At 47.1% G+C, this 17,917-nt stretch overlaps 1 long non-coding RNA gene and 1 pseudogene across 1 annotated transcript; one reads left to right on the forward strand and one right to left on the reverse strand.

The window, feature by feature from the left end:
* Positions 1–365: 365 nt before the first annotated feature.
* LOC137848771 (cysteine protease ATG4A-like) lies at positions 366–6,217 on the reverse strand (annotated as a pseudogene).
* Positions 6,218–14,808: 8,591 nt separating this feature from the next.
* LOC137848772 (uncharacterized) lies at positions 14,809–16,052 on the forward strand. Its single transcript, XR_011091511.1, has 3 exons — positions 14,809–14,891; positions 15,453–15,513; positions 15,798–16,052. It is a non-coding gene; the product is annotated as an uncharacterized lncRNA (long non-coding RNA).
* The last annotated feature ends 1,865 nt before the right edge of the window (positions 16,053–17,917 follow it).

Consider the following 17,917-nt stretch of genomic DNA (forward strand, 5'->3'; position numbering starts at 1 on the left):
TTACCCTGACTCTGACTCTGACCCTGACCCTAACCCTAACCCTACCCCGAACCCTAAGCCTAACCCTCTAACCCTAACCCTAACCCTAAACCTAATCCTAACCCTAACCCTAACCCTAACCCTAACCCTAACCCTAACCAATCAATGAATGACAGATACCGGTATCTTTACAGATTGTTTAAAGCTTTAGAAACACATCCCACTGGTGACAACTGCCAATCACCCAATCACAGGATACTGGCATGGGATCAGATCCAATTTTTTCAAATACCACAGTACCCCTATGACATTTTGGGTGAATTACAAATAATACATCTGTATTTGTAATTTGGGGTGAAATACAATAATTCCACTTAAACATTTTTAACTTATGATATAAAGTAAGTTTAAGTAACTTGTCTAGAGGTGACCAAACATAAAGTAGTGATAGAATAAAACACGTAAACCTGTTTCAGTTCCTTGCTCTGACCGTTATAATGCCTCTTGAAAGAAGTAAAAGCTGCTCAGTAAAGAAAACAAAGCGAGCTCCCTACAGTACAGACAGCTCCCCACTTGCCCTAAGATTCTCCATGTAGTTATGTACAAACTACTATGTGTTGATCACAGAAGACAGCTTTGTGATCTTGGTTCTGTTCAAGGAGATGCATTGCTGCCCTTACCAATGTAGAGAGACATTACTTTGAGATAAAGTATATGCATTCAAGATTTCCTGACACTTACTAAAGCTACTGAAGGGTCCAGATTCATGATCTTCATTCTATGTGGGGCTTCCTGGCAGTGGAAACTCTCATCGTCAACCGTGCCATTTTCTTCTGAATCTACAAAGCTTTGAGTGGTGTGAGGGTCCAGATAGATCAGCTCATTGCCTGGATGGGTAAAAGCCGTATGTTAAAAATAAGCAAGTGACATTAATAAGCACTTGGTCCAGAACTGTAAAATAGAAATTAGATTGCCATCGCAGTCAGTATAATCTAGACTTTCCAGCTAGGGATTCTTTAAGAGAATCGGAAGGTTTAGACACAGCATTTCCCACAGGGTATTTAGTATAACTTCCTATTGTGACCTATTACTGTAATTTTTTGGTTGGTTATGTTCTATCTTTGTCACATACTTTTATTTTTCCATGTGAGATCCAGTACTTTTTTTTTTTAAAAAAAAAAAAAAAAAATCTCAAGTGTTGTAAACACTAACATTTGACAGATTAAAAGGTACAGGATGTTCACAGATGCAATCTGTAATCCCATTAGGCATTCATTCAGAAATTGGAACAAAAAAGCCTAACTAAAACAGGTTAGGTTTTACAAAAGGACAAAATAGGGTTGCAAAATTTTGGCCCAAAGTGGGGTGAAATCTGAAGGAATGCATTTTAAATTAATTAGAGCAATACTTAATAACAGAAGGTATGCAAAAGGTGAAAAAGATACTGCTATCAGAAACAGTTTTGAAATACAAGAAAATAAAAGTGACATTTGACCAATACACTTGTCAAATGCTATCAGCTATTCTTAGTATGCTGCTCTTGTTGATGTCATCACTTATTTTTACACCTAGCTTTGCTGTTAACTTTCTGCTCCTGTTAAGGATCATCTCATACTGTTTCTAAACTCTTTTAGATATGCTTCTTCATTTATTTTATTCTATTCTCATCTTTCTTTACTTCTAGAGGTTCACGCTTAGACTCCTTACTATTTCCCCTTCAAAAAATGTTCTCTTTTGATCATCTGCACATTTGGAATAAGTTTCTTTTTTCCTTACCTAAAAATCCTATGAAATAATAGGCATTATTTGGTTTCCCTCCTAATGCTCCCAAAGACTGTGGCATCTTAAAGCATTCCTAGGAGTTCAAAAGGAATAAAGGAAATTGTAATTCATTTCTTTACTGACATCACAGATACCCAAACTTATTTGACAGTAACGAGCAATGAATTGAAAGAAAACCTTACTTTAAATGCATCAATATATAGGGGATTTATGTGATTTATCCCTAGTTGTAGAGGTATAATAAGCAAGACGGGTTTCCAGCCTGTGCAGAGTCCTCCTGCGTTCTTGCTTCGGCCAAGAGCACTTCTGTGCAAATGTGCACTGCTGTGGGACGCGCTGCTGCTCTGAGGAGGGGACCAGCACATTTTTTCTGCGGGAATAAAACTAGAAATCAGTCAACGCACAGAGGAACACAAAGCAGATCTTCCTCTCAGTAGTGAATTAAGCTAGTTTGCCAGCGATCTTTATAGGGCACCCAAGACAAAACGAGCCGGGCATGGCAATTACAGCTATTTAGTAGAAGTAATTCTAGCAGACAGTATGTGCTGGCACGTCCAAGTGAGACGTTAGATAAATGACTGGGGGATGACAATTTAAAACTGCAGTGACATGTACTATTAATGTTATTAATACTGTCAAGCTTTGCCTATAAAACGCCAGAGAAATGAAATGGCAGAAATGATGACAGTAGAAATTCTTCAAGGAGCTCTTCACATCCAGTGATGTGAGCACGAAGTTGGCATCAGGGATCAAAAAAACACAACTGAGTTTGTATGTCCTTCTTCCCTCTTCTTACCCTTGCAAGACAAACCCATGGCCCCCCAAGTATTTGTTCATGTTTAGATACATGCTGGCAAATGGAGTCAAATCAGAAACTGTTACCAGAAAACTGATGAGGTGTCACTTACTGATGTCTTCAATGACCACCGTATTGCCCATAGATACATAAACTGCTAATGAATTCCATTCATCAAATAAAGCAAGCTTCCTAGAAAACATTAAGGTACTAATTAATATAAACTAGTTGGATCAAAAGGGTAGCTTTACGCTCAGAACCATTTTTTATTTTTTTTTCTTAAGAAAAAACATCCTGTCTGCATTTTTTAAAGTCTCCACGTAAGAAAAAGAAAACTTTAAACATTAAATGTTTAATATCTTTAGAAAAATAGGTACTGAGTGGTACCAGGAAAAACATATGCGCTGCACCATGTGCAAACTGTTTTGTCTTACTGCTAAGTGCAGTGACAGTAACAGTCCAACTACATCAAGTTTATTACTTTTTATTGCACTCGACAGTCTCTGCAATGGGTTCTTGCCCAATTGTGTCTTTTCTCATCTGGAAAAGAAAAAAATTCCTATGCCAGTTTTGCAGATTACTTTTTGCTTAAGAAATTCCACTGAATTCAGTGGAATTACTTCTGCCTGAGCCTGCGTGCACAGCAGAAATGGGGCATTAAAAGCTAAATCAGCTAAGGGTTTGGGGCACCAAAACTTCAGTGGGAGACAGCAGCACACAGTTTTATGTCCACTTCTGCAAAATCCAAACCTTTGGGGAAGGGAGCTACACTCTTAAGCTGCACTGGCAGAATTAGCTGTTTCAAATAAGCCAGAAAGAAATGGGGGTGAGCGTTTCACCATGAAAAACTTGGCCATGAAAGATCTGGAGTCCAGGGCATGCTTCAGCTCCCCTCCCTCTTCAGATCATGTGCCTGTTCCAGGGTGTCAAAGACTTGCTGCTGAGCTCGCAGGACCTGTAGCCTAGCCCCTGCCTGAGGTAAGACACCTCCACGTACCCCTGGAGAACTGAGCAGCCTCAGTTCCTTTCAGTGTGGCTCCCAGACTATGAGGAGCTGCCCATCTTTATCCAGTAGCCTTGCTGGCAGAACTGCTGCTCAGAAAGGGAGGAATTGCAGCTCAGTTCCCTCCTCAGCTGAGATGGCTTCTCTCTGATGTTTCACACCACCACTCCGACCTACACGGTGGCACTCTCGACCTGCCAGAGCTGTGCCACTGTGCAGAAAGGAATACATCTGTGGTGTGACGGTGAGGGCATGCAGACGGCATAGCAGGAGACTTTCCTGCAGTTTCTTCTCCTCAGGCTCTTCCTTTATTAAAATTTAGAGGTCACCCATTCCCAACTCAGTACCTGCACACCGAGCTGTGGCATGACATTCCATGCTGCACTTGTAAATAGATGGCAAGTACATTCCTGACTGTGGGACAGGGGGAGATGCAGCCTTCAAAACTCTGCCTGGGCCTTGTCTTGGCTGCCCCAGGGGAGTACGTTCTGAATGAGACTGGTATGATCTCACTTACTTTAGTACTTGAGCAACTGTATTTGGTCCAAACCATTCTCCAATTGACTTCCCCTCTCCAACACCCACCTGTGCTGTTTTCATAGTGAAAAAAAGACACACGTACACAAAATCAAAGAAAAATGAGACCATAAAGAATGTGGGAACAATACACAGTAAATATCGTGACTGTCAAACATTCTAGAGTAACTGCAATCTGTATTTAGCAATAACAATTATTTTCTCAATCTATGCTCTTTTCAAAACTTAGGGAGTGCCAGTTTCTTTAATAAACAAAAGGCTTCTAAACTATAATGAGAATTACAAGTTAACAAATGTTAGTGCCCCTTATTACAAATTACAGCAATAAGCTACAAGACTGTCTATTCTAACATTACTGACTCTGGTACCCAAGGCTTACAGAGTTTATCAAGAGCTAGATTCTAGTACATGGCTTTATTTAGGTCTCAGGGAATGTTTCTGTACTACTAGTCTTTGCGCCCATCTGCATACCTTTTTATTTTTGTATAAGCATACACATTGTCTTCACATCCACTTTTTAAAATTATGAATTAACATACTGCAAATTAGTGATTCAACACAGTAGAAATTTCAGTGGAAAAAACCTGAAAGTTTATGTTTGTTCTTACCCATCTGGTGGATTGACTAACAGCAAGCCTTCCTGTCGAGAAAGCATCGTAGGATTCTGTGATATTCTTCTGGTTGTTTTTTGTGTTTTTCCCATTGCCAATCTGAAAGGAAAAATTGATATAGAATAAAAAATGGTGACGTTTTCATTACACTGATCAAATGTCTAGACAGCAGAAAGCTTTATAATGAGATGTTAAAAGACATTTCAATTCATCTCGAATATTTACATTTTGTGTAGAGCTCCTAGAATTCCAAGCTTGTTATTTATCATCAAGCTGCCCTTTATCATCATAGGCTAGATTGTAAAAACAGGGAAAATAAAACAAAACAAAAACATCAACTGCAAACATATTCTGACGGATCATGCTGCGTGTTGATAGCCATTCCAGTATCTCTGAGCTTCCAAGATTATTTAAAAGTACAGGCTGTGTTTAGACCTTGTTGGATTTCTAAGCACCCATTAAATAACAACATAAGATCCATACAGAAAGTCCAAACACTCCACTGGCAGCATCCTGGGATGTGACATGCATGCTTAAGAGCTTGCACCAGGGGGGTTTGGACCTCGTGCTGCTGACAAGTGAGTAGTGAAGAGAAGGGTAAGAGCACTGTCCCACGGTGGCAGGTTTTCCCTTGGCCTCAACTTGGGTGTTACACTAAAAGGTTTATAAAATAATGGTGACAGGATTCCCCATTTGTTCTCCTTCTATGCCTATTTCTCTGCTTCAGGCTGGGATGATTTCACCCAGCTGAATATGAATTGATTCATTAGGAACTGTTACCAGGGCATCAAAGAAAGTCTCACTAATAAATTCAGGGTTTGTGCTTTTAATGGAGTACTTACGAAGAAGCGTCTGCAGACAATACCGAAGTTCCCTCAGGACCAGCACTCACCTCTCCCTAAGTGTCTGCAGATCAGTGCTTGGGCCAGCATCATCTGCCCGCATCGCAGCATACATCCCCAGCCAGCGTCCGACGAAGGACCCGTGCCTCCTGTTAGGAAAGTTCATCACAATCAGTGCAGGCTTTCAACTGGGTGCAGCACCACAGAGGACATTTCAGAGTGCTAGAAAACAGATAGGGCTGCTGAAGCCTCCATGAACTGTCCTACAGATAAAAGGCACAGAGCAAGACTTTGGTTCCATGCTGTTGGTCTAATTCTAATCTCTGCATTGCACAAATAAACAAAATTCATTTATTCCTTGTGGAGCTGACTTACTCTTTTCATTCTTCAAGCAGCATTCACAAACGATTTACTGCATGCTATACAACATGATCACCTGTTTACATACAGACATAAATAAACACTGATTTTAATAATCTTCATGTTTGCATAAACAGTTAAAATGATGCTCAAAATGCGCTGATACTCTAGAAATATTTCCCCAGCCTACGATGCCATCACTTATCTTGCTATTTAATTTAGAACAATGCAGCAAATCTGCAGTATACTCACCAATAGGCGAAAACTTTCTTCTATACGTAAACCACACGTAAACCACAGTAAACCACACGTGAACACACCTTGGCTTATTGTCTGACTTTGGCTTATGGTGCGTCTGTTGCTGTGTCCAGCACAGTGCAGCCCCTAAATTGCTACCAAAACCTTGCCACAAACCTCAATCCCCCTGTTAAAAGAGACCCTCTTGTTTGTTGCCCTTCTTTCGACACTCTCTAACAGTTTTATGTCTTCATACATATATATACAACAAAACATCAAAGAGCTCAGCAAGGTCCACCAAGGAAAGGAAGCAATGCAGGAGAAAGAAGACAGGACAACAGGGAGAATGGGCAGCATAAGGGAGGAGGCAGCCAGTGGCCTTAAAAACAAAGCCTAAAAAATAACTTCCACTAGTGGGACATAGTGAATTGGAGCTCTGGGGTCTGCATCTAGAGATGTCTTTTCTATTTATCGTGTTGTTGCGGAGATGGGTCCTCTGGCTTTGGTTGTGTTTTTTCATGTTGGGCAATTATCTCCCAAGAAGAACCCCCTGTTGGACAGAAAGGTAGAGGTGTGCTCCAGAAACACAGTGATGGCAAGGAGTCCTCCACTTCATTCTGGCATTTTTTTCCAGCTGGAAGCATTCCCAGTTGTCAACGGAATTGGTTTTGAGGAGTAGGAAAGACAGCATTGCTGGATTTCTGCTTTCTCCTCCATCCTATCAGACCACATCATGAGAGTTGTCTTTGATGTTCTTATGTCGCGTTCTGTTATTCTATATTTTTTTCTCTCTGATGTGATTTTATGTTCTTCTGTTATGTTATGTTCTTATGTTCACAACAGGACTCCTTGCCAACACCGCCTCACAGACACCTGGGCCAAAGAGCAGGGCCTTGAGCGGCTAGCTCACCATGACAGAGCTCATTTCCTTCCCAGTAGCTGCCAGGTGCCCTCTGGGGGCATTTCGGGGCTACAGCATGGGAAGACTTCTTTGGGGTGGGAAGCCATTGGGCTAGGAAATGGGCAATGTTCCCTAGGCAGGAAATCCCTGGGAAGCAAAAGCCTTGGGATGGGAAGTCTTGAATGGGGTGGGTACCATTCCCTGGGGAAGGAAGTGCTTAGAAAAGTCCTCCAAGAGAGGGGAATTCTTTGGGACGAGGTCTCTTTGGCTGAAGAAACGCTTCGTGTTGATGGGGCAGATTTCGTCTGGGTTGCTGGGAATGTGCCATGCGGTGAAATGGCAAGGATGGGCACTGCCGCTGAGGCCGAGAAGCTGGTCCTGGGCTGGGCAAGCCTTGGGCTGGGCAAGTGGTGGTGTGGAAGCGTCCTGGGCATGGCAAGTGCTGCGTGGGAGAGAAAGCCTGCTGGGGATGGCCAAGTCTTGCGCTGGGCAGCCTACTTGGCTCCAAAGCCTGCAGTCCTCCCCACGATGTCGGCGAGGGGCTGGTCAGCCGTTGGGACGGAACCCCCGTTGCCCGCGTTCCCCAAGCAACCGCCCCACTCTCCAGCCACCATGGCAGGTCCAGCAGCCGGCTCCCGCTCCTCCCGGGGCTGCGGCCCTGCTGGCGAGCCCAGCGCCCCAGAGCTCAGCCCAGCGCCCTTTTTCCCACAGAGGGTTTCCCCAGACGGCTTCCACAGCTTCCGCAGACGCAAAACTCCCCCTTCGTCGTCCCAGCCGTGCTGCCAACGGTGGCTGCCTGGCTGCTTCCCTCCCTCCCCGGAGCGATGGCGCTGCCCTTGCAGCCCCCCCAGGTACCCACCCTCCCCTCCGCACTGCCCCAGGCCACCGTCTGGCACGTGGTGCCGGGGGTCCAGGGGCAGGTGCTGCAGCTCCCCGCCAGGGTGCAGCTGCCACCTGGGGGGCACCTCCCAGCCCAGGGGCACCACCTGCAGCTTGGGCAGCTCCCCGCCGCCGCCGTGGGGCAGCTCCCTGCTGTGGGGCAGCTCCCCCACAGCGCTCCTCTGGGTGCCCCCAGTGTCTCCCAGCCCCTGCTGATGTGGACGGGGACGCTGGTGCCCCAGGATGGTGCTCCCCTCTGCTTGGGGCCCAGGGCCGTGCTCCATGGGGAGCTCCTGCACCCCGCAGGCACCTGCCTGCTGCAGGCCCCTGCCTACCCCGGCCCCCCACCACTCCTCGTGCCGGGGCCTCCGCTGCGGGGGCAGGCGCACCCCGCGCCCCGCACCCTCAGCAGCAGCCGGGGGCAGCTGCCAGAGCCCTGCTTGCATGCCGTGGGGCTCAGCGAGGACCAGGGGCCCCCGCTGCCCGGCCCCACTCCCCCCGAGCCTGCCCAGGCTCCAGCGACCGCCAGCACCCAGACGGCGACGCCCGACGGTGAGTTTGGGGCTGGCCCAGCCGGCCGCTGGGCGCCCCACACCCAGGAGCCATGGCAAAGCTGGCAGCGGGGGATGCTTGGGGGATTGCATTGGCTTGCTTTTTCCTCAGCGGCGACACTTGCAGAGGTGCCTAAGGAGCCCCTGGAGCTGCTGGAGCTGGGCCCCGATGCCTTCGCCGAGGCCTTTCCCCAGCTGGCAGGGGACAGCCAGCAGCTGCAGCACCTGCAGGACCAGCTCCCGGCCAACCTGGACAGCTCCGGCTTGGAGGAGCTGCTCAGCTGCCTCGATGCCGTGGAGCCCCAGGATGCCTTCGCCGCTGTCCCCAGCAGTCCTGTCCTCAAGCGCTTCCTCTCGCAGCTGCCCGACCTCTGCGAGGACATCGAGGAGCCCAGCACACAGGGACTGGCAGCCACCAGAGCGCTGGGTGAGGTCCCCTCAAGCCCTGGGCTGCACCCCGACAAGGTGCAGGCTGGGCGGGCGCTGCAGCCCCCTGCAGCTGCTGTGCCGCCACTCAGCTCCCCCCTCAAGCCTGCAGCCTGGCCCCAGCTCAGGAGAGCCCTGCCCAAAAGGCCCCCCCTGCAGGAATTCATCCCTGCCCGCAGGAGAACCCTGCCCCAGCCTCCCTTGGCTCCCCTCAAGAGGCGCCCCGACCCTGACTGCCTCCCTGCCCGCAAGAGACCCCTGCCCCAGCCTCCCCAGGCTCCCGTCCAGAGCCCCCCCGACCCTGACTTCCTCACTGCCCTCAGGAGAGCCCTGCCCAAGCCTTGCCTGAGTCCCCTCCAGAGCCCCCCCGACCCTGTCCGCAGGAGACCCATGCCCAAGCCTCCCTTGGCTCCCCTCAAGAGGCCTCAACTTCTCCCAGCCCTCAGGAGAGCCCTGCCCAGTCCCCCTCGCAGTCCCCTCCAGAGCCCCCCGCTCTGGAGGGGACTGCCCACGGCTCTGCCCACGCAGCCGCGCACGCTGCAGCGTCCGGCGCAGCCCCGCGGGGACTACGTGCCCTGCGTGGGGCCCTGGGCGGGCGGCGACGCAGCGCCCACACCGCTGGAGGAGCAGGAGTCGTTGGTGCCCATCACGCCGCAGCAGCATCCCGAGCGGGAGCGCCTCAAGAAGCTGGCCCAGGAGGAGCGGCAGCGGGCGGCCCACCACATGAAGATCGGCCCCGGGCAATTCTTCGAGCAGCGGCAGAAGGACCACGCCAGAGCCTACTCTTACGGCTACCCGTGACCGACCTCGGGCTTCTCCTCGACGGCCCCCGCAACACCCAGGCCCGCTCAGCACGCAGGCAGGCACAGAGACCTCTGCAGGCACCTGCTCCAGCTTCAGCCACGCTCCTCAGCCCTTGCCCCTCTCGCTTGCCCTCTCCCCTCTCTCGTGCTGGACCTACGCACTGCTTGCCACTCTCAGGGATGGGCAACGGCAAATGCCAATGGCAAATGCGCGTGCGCCTCACCCAGGAAGGTGGCAATGGCAAGCTGGGGGGATGCTGGCAGCAGCTGGGCTGGGAAAGCTTGCCCATGGCAACTGCTGCGTGGGACACCAAAGGGCTGAGAGACGAGACTTAGCTCTTCTTTCGGGGCATTGCTCTTCTTTGCTGCCTTTTGGATTACATTCCTCTCCTTAGGTGCTCACTCAGCAAGGCCTCTGCCTGCAGCTCTTCTTGCACTGGGACACCGAGGGGATCAGAACTGGGACGTTGTTGGGATAGGAAATGATCAGTGGGATGGGAAGTGATGATGGGGATAGGAACTCATTGGCACGGGAAAAATGGGTTTTATTTGTATTAAATTTACATTTTTAAATTTTATTTAATTTACTGGGTTTTATTTTTATTAAATTTAAATTTTTAAATGTTATTTAATTTACTGAGTTTTATTTTTATTAAATTTAAATTTTTAAATTTTATTTAATGTACTGGTTGTATTATTTATTTCATTAAATCCACTTTATTGACTGTGTTGTACAGTATGGCATTGTTTCATTATTAGAAAATGATAAGTATTTACTATTATTAATTAAACAATATTTACATATTTTATACATTATAAATTATCAATATTCTCATTTCTAATTTTGTTTGTTTTTATTCCTTTTCTACCCTATTAAACTCTCTTTATCCCAGTGCACTGCTTTGGACTTTAGTTTTCCTTCCGAGTCGTTGTGGATTCACTCCGGATGGGGGGACATTAGCAAATGCCTGTGTGCTTCAGATCCAAGGTCACCTTTGCCCTCAACTCAAGATCCATGTTTGCATCTGTTGTCATGAAGCAATGTTAACAACAGCAACAATTAAGTTACCTTATTTATTATTTCATGTTATTTCATAATTTCATGTTCAGTTATTTCATGCAGCCCGCTCCTGCTGCCCATGCTCAGGCCGGGCATGGATGTGGGCATGGCCAGCACGGACGGCAGAAAATGGGTGCATGGCTGGATGGATGGCTGGGTGGGAGTTGGGAATTCAGCCTTGGGATCAGAACTGGGAGGTTATTGGGATAGGAAATGATCAGTGGGATGGGAAGTGATGATGGGGATAGGAACTCATTGGGATGGGAAAAATGGGTTTTATTTGTATTAAATTTACATTTTAAAATTTCATTTAATTTACTGGGTTTTATTATTTATTTAATTAAATCCACTTTATTGACTGTGTTGTACAGTATGGCATTGTTTCATTATTATAAAATGATAAGTATTTAATATTATTAATTAAACAATATTTATATATTTTATACTCGTAAGGGGGTGTCGAGAGGCAGGAGACCTTTTCTCCATTAACACCAGTGACAGGACCCACGGGAACGGGGTTAAGCTGAGGCAGGGGAAATTTAGGCTTGACATAAGGAGGGGGTTCTTCACAGAGAGGGTGGTTGCACACTGGAACGGGCTCCCCAGGGAAGTGGTCACTGCACCGAGCCTGTCTGAATTTAAGAAGAGATTGGACTGTGCACTTAGTCACATGGTCTGAACTTTTGGGTAGACCTGTGCGGTGTCAAGAGTTGGACTTGATGATCCTTAAGGGTCCCTTCCAACTCAGGATATTCTATGCTTCTATGATTCTATGATACATTATAAATTATCAATATTCTCATTTCTTATTTTGTTTGTTTTTATTCCTTTTGTACCCTATTAAACTCTCTTTATCACAGTGCACTGGTTTGTTCTTATACTTTTTCTTATACTGTGGAGCCCAAAACTGCACTCAGTACTCAGTACATGGAATACCAACAGAGACTGCCTGGCATTTTCTCTTCTCTGCAGAAGCTCTGTTGCTAACACTGTCCAGAAATCACCACTGTCACAGACAGTAGTAGCATTCCCTCCTCCCACAGTTGGTTCTTCCCCCCCAAGACTTAGACACCATCCAGAAAAATAAGAAGAATAATACTAATAAAATAAAATAAAATAAAATAAAATAAAATAAAATAAAATAAAATAAAATAAAATAAAATAAAATAAAATAAAATAATTAATTAAAATAGTCAAAAGCCGTCAGGAAGGCAGTGGTGCAGACTGTGGAGAGCCTGGGTTCAAATCCTTCTTCTGTGAGGCTCTGAACCTATATCCCACCACAATCTCTCTGCTAATGTATGGCAGGGAAAGGAGGAAGAAAGAACATATCTCCTGCACTTTCCATTTATTGTTGACTGACAATTCTGTAGAGTTATAAAGCCTCAATCAGTGAGATACAGGGTTCTTCTCACATTGTCTCACTGTGCCCTAAGCGGAACAGCTCTCATTTAATAGATGCTTCACCACAAAATCATGAGTCATCTGCAGTTTTGAACTTTTCTGGGATCAAGTCCCTTCAGATGGTTGAGGAATCTGCTCCAGCACCTATGTAAACTGGTGCTCTACTAAGCTAGTGAGTGAACAAGAGAGAAATCCTCTGCTAGATGACTTGACAAATTGGGTCTGAAAATAGTGTTGAGGCAGAATAGTCCACGATTTTTGCCTTGGGTGCACAGAGGGATTGGGTGTTGTAGACTTCTTTTATTCTTCATTAAGATAAACATTTTCAAAAATGTGCTTGTTCAACCTTGCTCCCACTGTGTGCATGGGAGGGAGATAACTGAAAGTGGGGAGCGTTGCTTGGATCCTGCAAGTGGCTGAGGTCCGGTGGGGTTGGAGGCTTTCTTCCTCCTTTTGGAAATGCAAAGCAACCCTGCACCTCCCCTGCACTTGCAGGAGGATCATGACAGCCCAAAGCACAGCGGCTTTGTAATTGCTGCATACACTTCGATCGGATTTACGTGGCAAGGGTTTGGTAGCAGGGGCCTGCAGGGATGGCGTCTGTGAGAACAGTCCAGACAACAGCCAGCTCCAGATAGCTCCAAAAGGGCCCCGGCGCTTGCCAGAGCTGAGCCAATAAGCGATGTTGTTTGCACCTCTGGGAGAGCAGATGGAAGAAGGGGGAAATACTGCTGCACAACAGAAGCTGGAAGAGCAAGGAGTGAGAAGCAGCCCTGCAGCCCCCAAGGTGAGTGCAGCAGGAGGCAGGAGGTGCTCCAGGCTCACAGCAGCAGTTCCCCTGCGGCCTGTGCAGGGAGAGGCCCCTGGTGGAGCAGGCTGTCCCCCTGCACCCATGGGTCGGTCCCACATGGAGCAGATCTCCACGCTGCAGCGCCCCTGTGGGTGGAGGAGCCCCCGGTGGAGCAGGTGGCTGTGGCCTGGAGGAGGCTGCGGCCCATGGAGAGCCCCCGCAGGAGCAGGGGGGCTGGGGGGAGCTGCTGCACAGCCGTGGGGGACCCGTGCTGGAGCAGTTTGCTCCTGGGGGATGGATGGATGGAGCCCGTGGGACGGAGCGGTGTGGGAGCAGTGCTTGAGGAGCTGCTGCCTGTGGGCAGCCCGTGTGGGATCAGCTGGGGAAGGACGGCATCCCGTGGGAGGGACCCCACGGGGAGCAGGGTCAGGGAGGGACCCTGAGGGTCACTCTGCTGAGTCTGCTTTGCCAGTCACGATACTTGTTGAGCCATCGCCCTGTCCTTATCTCAGCCCTGGAGCCCTTTGCATCGTATTTTCTCCCCCTTTCCCTTTGAGGAGGGGGAGTGAGAGAGCGGCCGTGGTGGAACTCGGCTGCCCACCCGCTTTGAACCACCGCAGTTGCAAAGTCCTGGGAAAGATTTCTTTCAAGAAATTAAACAAGGTGTTTAACAAAGAAATGCAGAGTTTCCTTTTGAAGGCTTCCTGGAGAATTGGGCTTCTTTCCTATTCCCAGCTCAGAGGAAGGGAATTGTTGATTTCACCTTCTTTTTTCTTACATGGAAATCAAAGGTGAACTGCTCTACAAGGACGGGCAACGTCTCAGAATCAAGCTCTTTTGCTCTGTAGTCCTTTCTCAAGGAAAAGATTGATCACACACCTTCCACAGATGTAGGGGAGCAGAGAATAATTTGGGAACTACTCTAATTCAAGTCAGTTTGGGCATAGTGGTACTTCCCTAGCTGTTTCTGAGACAGACGCATTAGCAACAGAGAGTGTTGTGCCGTCACTGGGAGGCGCCTGCGGTGATGACTTCAGAAACAGAACTGAATTGTGTCACCACAGCACTTTGGCAACAGCTGCCTCTGTGCACGTTTAGCTGGGAGGCACAGAGAAGGGTGCTGGATGCGATGAAACCACGTGAGGATTTGTGGATCTCCCCTTGAGGTGCACAGAGAGGGACCATGCCCTTCTGTAAGTGTTTTGATGCTTGGCTGAGGAAAAAAATGTGGTTTTGTTGTGAATGCTTCATTGTAGTATTCTGTAGTTTGTGTCAAGTCCTTACAGAAGCCTCAAGGTTGGTACTTTGCTCAATGATGGAGCTGCACAGAGTGAGAACAGACCCAATGTACGGGTGAGGGCCTCTGCACGTTCTCTTCTTCCTACAGACGATCAACAAATAAGGGGAGACAGAGAAGAGTGTGCTGTGGTCCTCCCATAGACCGCAAGTACTAAAGCATAAACAAGAGGCTTAAGAGTCCCCCTGTCATGTTAAAATTCAGGACAGCAATGGACTTCCTCACACGGGCTGGCCTGTCGACTAGTGTCTCAGGCTGTGGCGTATGAAGATGCACTCCATCTGCTTTCAGGGTAGCAATGGCAGTGGGCAAGCTGCCTGACCTTAACATTTGTCATTTCATTTCTCACCTGAGTTTTGGTGGTTCTCCACGATTCATTCTTGGTCTAGAAAAAAAAAAAAAAAAAAAAAAAGTGAATTTGGATCAAAATAAAAGGATAAAAGGATTTCCTTTCCATTAATTACATGTTCTTAACTTAACTAAAAAAAGTGAACTGTGATGAAAATAAAAGGATTTCCTTTCCATTCATTACATGTTTTTACCTTTGTAACAGATTTGGTTATTGACTTAGAAGGCAAATATCTGGCCAGACTGCAAGACTTGTGCTCGCAGCGTGGGACAGCTCTCGTAAAGGTGATTCAGGGCAGTTTCTGGAAAACAAGACATCAGATCTCCAAAACACTTTCTTTGTGCTAATGTAGGAAGGGTGAGTAAGTGTAAAGGTAAGAGCCCAGATACCGTAAGAAGCAGAAAGTGTGAAGGAAACTTCCTTCTGGCTGATACAGCTCCATAGCTAGTTGTCAAGTATGAAGAGAGCAGTGCTAAGTTTCTTGGGGAGAGGAAAACAAAGAGGCTGGGAGAGTGTACAAAGAAAAAAATGGGATTCCCTATTTCAGGAAATCCTAGTAACTGGAAATAGAGATTGGAAGAGTGCTTTAAGCCAAGACAGACATGTTTTAAAACTAAAACCTAGGAGTTGAATGAACCAAGAAATGAATCCATTTTGATTATGCAGTTGTGTCCAGTGTTATCTTGGGAAATATGGTTTCCACATAAAACGTATCTGGGGCTTGAAGTTCTCCTAAGGCCCTTCTCTGTGTATTCCCTACTGTTTGGTAAGCGCTGAGGTCGCACTGCAGACAGCAGCACGTCCTCTCCCCACTACTTAGCTGTCTGTTCTCACAACACGTCTAGGAACAGAATGGCTTGGACACAACTGCGCCTAGGACCGAGTTCATTCAAGCTGCTGGACGAGGTAAAAGCTCTGGACAAGCGAAGGGGAGGATGGGATGGGTGGACATACAATAGGATCACTTTAATCTCATTTCTCTAAGAATCCTGGCTGAGAAAACAAAACAAAACAGAATCAAAAAGAACAGAACAGAACAGAACAAATGAAGCAAGCAGCTAGCTTGCTGGAGACATTGTCTGGGAAGCAGTGAAAACACTTGCAAACAAAAACACGTCAAAGGACTAACTCTTTGAGCTTAATTCTAATCCAACAGCATAACCTCAAAGTCCTGTTTCTGTTCGTAACAGGCTGCTACAGTAACATGTCCCATTGGATGACTTTGCAGCATAGATGTCAGGAATGCAGCTTGGGATCCCCTCCTTCTACTCAGAGTTCACTTTGAAGGGATGAGCAAGTAATTCTTCCTGGGTTGACGGAAATCTAAAGTCTGTTTTCTAACACTCTTCCAGACGCTTCTCTGTCCATCGGCCTGTCCTGCCAACTCTGGTGTGAGTGTGAAGTTGTGGCAAGAGGGATTTCCCATTCCTATTTGACCTGATGGACACCAGCTTTCCTCAGAAATGGCTGATGTTGCTGAGGAGGCAGCAGTATCAAAGCCCTTGCTGATGAAGGTACAACAAGCTGGGGAGGCTTTGGCATTTCTGCACAACGCTGCTCCCTGACTGTCACTCCAGACTCAGATTCGGAAAGAAGCAAAGCAAGCTAGAGGAAAACTGGATGTCCTGGTAATTTTCTTTTCCTTTTATTTCTTCATTCTTCACTTGTAAGAAAATCTAAATCTTAACCCTTTGTTTGAAAACACGGCTTTACGGAAATGCTTATGGGTGTGCTCCTTCACCTTGTGTGGAACCTGCTTCACCTCGCTTCAGCTATAGGACACCTATGCTCCAATTTATGCTTCCCATGATAAAGCGGTGTTCTTTCGGTATTCTTCTCTGTGATGCTTGCAGGCGAGGTTGAAAAGAGTTGTCAGTAGGATTCTTCGTTTCCTTTGCAGTATCCAAAGCTCCGTATTACCGTGGATCTTCTCCTCTGATCTGGAAAGCTTCACAGGCCAAAAGAGAATTGAGATGAAGAAGGAAATAGAGAATGCTGACCAATATTGCCAAGTACCACCCGTAAGTTTTGTGAAAGAATCCGGTGCATTTCTGTAGTGGTAGAAAGTTCATAAAATCATCGTCGTGCACTTGAAGGCAAGCAATGCTGTAAAAATGAAGAATGCAAGGCCCTGCTTAAGGACAATCTTCAGGCTGCTTCTAGATCAACAGCTTATTTGCTTCTTCCACAACCTCATCTCCGCTTGCTTAGAAGTTGTGAAGGTCGGAAGCACACTCCGTCTTTTTCATCCCCTCTGTGTATCTTTTCCCTGACAGCAACTTCTGTCTTGGCTCTTCACATCCAGCCAGAGCAGTTGCTTTGCCTCCGCAACCTGAAGGCTGACCTCTCGTGTGTACCTGTGCTGGACTGAGGGTAATGCTTGTAACGCACACAGATGCTGCATTCACTGTGACTTTTAGAAAAGAGAGCAAGAAGCTAACCTGCACAGCAGACTCTTAGGTTTCTGTATCTCTCTCTCTCTCTCTCTCTCTCTCTCTCTATCTGCATATATATTTCAGTACTTATTTACTTCTTTAAAGATACCTTAAATAGAATAGTTACTTTAAGAAAGCTTACTTGTTCTTCCCCTTTCCTTGTTTTTAACGTTTGCTTTTCTAACCAATCCTTAATGTTACAACATTGGATTGATGCAGTACTCAGTCCTTAGAAGTTCTCAGCGCACATCAGTGATTTCTCTATTTCTCAACCTTTCCATCTTCATTGAGATCTCTCATCTGAATTTAGGTATGAGGTGAAGAAGAACACTGCAACCAGCTGAAGCCGTATCAGACACATGCTTCTGCTAGGAAGTCATTCCAAGTGATTCCACGGTGTACTTTAGACAGGTTTGCTCTGGTCCTCTGGACTCAGCATCCCCAAGGGATATTTCAAAGCTCTCGGAAGGACCCGTCATTATCTCTGACACTGCAGCCTCCAGTAGGAAGGGGTAAATATTCCTTGCCCTTGTGCAAAGGAACTACTCAGTTAGCTGTTTCTAACCCAAATCTCGTTGTTGTCTTCTATTGACAGACACCACCCGGCTAGCCAAGCTAAACCACTGAAAATGGAAGGAGTGGGACATCTTCCAAAGCCTGCTGCTGCTTCTAAGCAGAACTGCGCTGTAGGTGGGGACACAGCAAGAGGAAACGTCCAGGCCACGGTGGAACTGCAAGGCACCTGTCTGAGCCACACAACGAAGTCAGCGATTCCCAGTTGGAGACTGTTACTCGACCAGTGACACAGCAGCTGGAGCGCTTCTGGTTGCTGCTGATGGGTTCCCGTGAATCAGCCAGGGATAGGAGCTATGAGA

Source organism: Anas acuta, assembly GCF_963932015.1.
Source record: "Anas acuta chromosome 4 unlocalized genomic scaffold, bAnaAcu1.1 SUPER_4_unloc_1, whole genome shotgun sequence".
NCBI classification, from domain to species: Eukaryota; Metazoa; Chordata; class Aves; order Anseriformes; family Anatidae; genus Anas; species Anas acuta.